Below are 3,707 nucleotides of genomic sequence, written 5' to 3'. Positions count from 1 at the left end.
GCATTGAAGACACATCCTAACACATACAAAACCCCCTTTGAGAAGGCAAGGAAAATTATTTGTTCAGTGCATTTAGGAAAATCTCAGTTCAATCATCAGCTGGACAATAAGCTTAACTTTCCACACAGGACAAAGAAAAGAGATATCACAGAATTAGTCATGAAAAGTAATTAAACAAATAGCCATAAAAATAACAAACAGCAACAGCAACAACCCTGGGAAAAGTGGAAGAAAATTTGATTTCCAAAGTTGCCACATTATTTAACTAAATATTTAGTGCTTTTTTCTGGCAGCATCTATAATAAAATCAGAATGATACAGAGAAGATTAGCATGACCCCTGCACAAAGAGGACATGTAAATTTGATTTTATGATTTTATGTGTTAATTAATTTGATTGTGATAATCATTACACAATGTATGCATATATCAAATCATCACATTGTGCAGTCTTCATTTTTCAATTAAATATTTAAAAATAAGGAAATAATATGTATATATAAATATATATATATAAATATATATAAATAATATTGAAAATTGTAAGAGATACAAAAATATGAGAAAGTATGGCCCATACACGGTAAAAATATCAGTCAATAGGAATTGGCCTGGTGAAACTCAGAAGTTGGCCTTACTAGAAGAACATTAAACAGACTTTAAACCAGCTACTTAAAATATACTCAAAGAGCTGAAGAAACTATGTCTAAATGACTAAAGGAAAATACAAGAATTAGTATCACTAAATAGAGAATATAAACCAAAAATTAAAAATTATAATAACAGAACAAATAGATAAATTATTGGTTTAATAATCTATAGGTCAATATTTATAATAAATAAATAAAAGTTACTTTGGGAGAATATGATCATAAATATTAATAATTTATCAATAGACAAATTATTGAGCTGAAAACTATAAGAACTGTCCTGACTATATTAAAAATGAAAAGCTCAGAGCTAGGCAATCCAGGACTGGTTTATTCTTGAATAATTTTATCTGTCATCACCTGGGACCCCTGGAAAGACAAGTCTGAAACCAAGGCTGGTATGTAGGATGTTTATTTGTGAGCAGGAATGGCAAATGGAGGGAACATATATCCAGAGAAGGGAATGACAACACGGGACAATCTTGCTTTATTCCTATAAAATCACTATGGATCACCTCTTGGAATGTTCCATTGGGCTGCCAGATAAGCCTTTTGAAATACATATCAGTAGTCTTTGACAGACAGAAAGAAAGAGAGAAAAGAAAGGAAGGAAGGAAGATAAAGAAAGAAAGAGAAATGAAAGAAAGAAAAAGAAAAGCATGGATCTATTGGCTTCATCATCCATTGAAAAGGCTATTTTTTATTCCCAACATGTGTTAACTCTTTACATATAACCACCACTGACAATTCTGGGTTGAACTTCCTTGAGTGCTGAAGAAGTTCTTATTAGTTTCCCATATGAAGGTAATGATTAGAGATTCTGTAGATTAGGAGGAAAAGGTACATTACAGGCTTCACCAAGCTGTTCCGTTGTACCTGAGCAAAGTTAGCCATCTAGCAATGGCTGGAATAATAGAAGAATTTATGGAGGTGATCAACAGAACACTGATGTCTTAGATTCCTTCCATCTTTTTCTTCTCCATCCTTCCTGTGTAGCTTCCATCGTCTAGAACTCCTTGGAGTCAGAGGGTCCAGACATGTTGCAAAAACCATAGGCTAATAAAAGTAAGAAGGGGAAAGGGAGGCTGGTTGATGCAGTTTTTCAGCTTGGCACATTCAGTAATGCAGAGCCTGTGTTTGTAAGGGAGTGGGGAAGGAGGAAAATGGAAATTGGCAATCTCTATCACAACTCTTAGGGAAATTTTGAAATAGGGACAAGATGCCTTTGTGCCTTTAGCCTTCATTTTTAAACTTATTTTATCTATGGTCATGTTCTCCCAAAGTAACTTTATTTCTTACCCTCACCTCTTATAAATCCAAAATGGTCAGAACTTACCTCAAGATTGTTGACCTGCCTGGTATCCTCTTCAATCTTATATAAGTGACATTCATTTTAATAACAAGTTGAACTCATTATGTGAATTGCACAATTCTATTAGAATATTGTGATCCCATGTAAATGCTATTAGTTCCACAAATGAACTACTCTATTTGAAACTGCTTAGAAAACTATAAAGCGCTTTACAAATGGAAGAAAAATTATAATGTCCAAGAGAGAAAAACATTATACTAAACTGGAATCATAAAATGCTAAAGTACCCACTGATGCAGTTCCAATTCGCAACTTTGCCCCTTTTTGTGTGAAAAGGTAAAGGAAAGCAAAGTGTGTTCTTTGTAAATCCCATTTCTATGACTAATGTTCTTCTATAGCTAACGTGTAATTTTCTTTCTCTGATTTGTTTTCTCATCTTACCCGACATATTTTCTATCCCTTCTGTCTTCTTAGAAGTGCCACTTTGTTGAGGGGGGAGGTTGGCTTTTGCAAGAAGTTTTAAAATATGCCGTTAATGAATGAATGGACAACTAATTACTTGCTAAATGCATTAACACAAATCTGGGTCTGAAATTGCTTTGGAATTAATTTGGGACATATGTGCACATCCTTGCTTATATTTGCAAGGGGCATGGTACATGGATTTGCATTTGTATATGAGAAAGTCTTTTCCTTTTTTACACAAACCTGGCTACAAGGAAGAAAACTCATTATCAGGTTTATCTTGCTTTTCAAACTCTATTACTAAAAAAAGATAAATTCCTAAATTATGCTCCTCATGCATTGATTTCATTCTCTTTCACTTGTTCTTTCCCTGCTGCCCACACACATACATACACACCCCAAATGTAGTCTGTGTACATAGGTAGGAGGATTATAAATAAACTACACACCAAGTGAACAAACACAGCACTTTCTATTCAATGGATCACTATAGTAATTATTCCCTAGATCTAGCTGATTTCTAAAATAAAAACAAAAACAAAAAAGCTTTCCTTTCTGTTTTCTCAAATTTCATTTCTTCCTATTAAATACTGAGTATGACCAGTTATTATATTCTTAACATAGAGACAGAATTTTCACTTTAGTTCAAACACGAGCTCTGGTATAAACTGCTTTTTAATGGCAATGATGATTTTAAGTGCCCACCTATAGATATTTTGAATATGCAGCTATTTCCTCTGATGGAAATTAACCGGTAACAGGGTTTCATTAGCATTCACATTTGCAGATAAGTATTATATTTTCCTAGACATTTTTTAAAACTTAGCTCTTGGATGATGGCACTGCCAAAAATATACGGCCAATTTATACATCAGACAGGATCAGAGACAGATTATTCCTTAACTTGGCACAGAAGCACTTGCTTCTCTGGAAACTAGGGCTTCCCTCTTTGGGGAGACACTTCCTAGAATATAAAATCAGTCTACTGTTAGGCAAAACTTCTAGCTCATTCTAGGAAAATGTCTTGCCTGTTTGCTACATCTGGTCTTCAGTAGGCTTATCAGTCATAATCACATGATCTTAAGCCTCTCAACCCTTGTATGGCAAATATATATTTTTCAAGTGGGTTTGTCTTCCCTGATTCAGACTTCTCATCTACAATTTAGGGGAAAAAACTCAAATACCATTCCACAGCTGGTCCATTTCCTTACTGAAACCTAGACTAGTCCATGTTATGGACTGAATTGTGTCCATTGGAAAATTGATATGTGGAAGCCCTAA

At 34.1% G+C, this 3,707-nt stretch overlaps 1 non-coding gene across 1 annotated transcript; it reads left to right on the top strand.

Annotated features, from left to right (window-relative positions):
• The first annotated feature begins 276 nt into the window (after positions 1 to 276).
• On the top strand, positions 277 to 380 carry LOC120362075 (U6 spliceosomal RNA). The gene has a single exon (XR_005578078.1). It is a non-coding gene; the product is annotated as a U6 spliceosomal RNA (small nuclear RNA).
• The last annotated feature ends 3,327 nt before the right edge of the window (positions 381 to 3,707 follow it).

The sequence above is a fragment of the Saimiri boliviensis genome, chromosome 1 (genome assembly GCF_048565385.1).
Source record: "Saimiri boliviensis isolate mSaiBol1 chromosome 1, mSaiBol1.pri, whole genome shotgun sequence".
NCBI classification, from domain to species: Eukaryota; Metazoa; Chordata; class Mammalia; order Primates; family Cebidae; genus Saimiri; species Saimiri boliviensis.
Note: the sequence above shows the minus strand (reverse complement) of the source record. Positions and strands in the feature narration are given on the sequence as shown.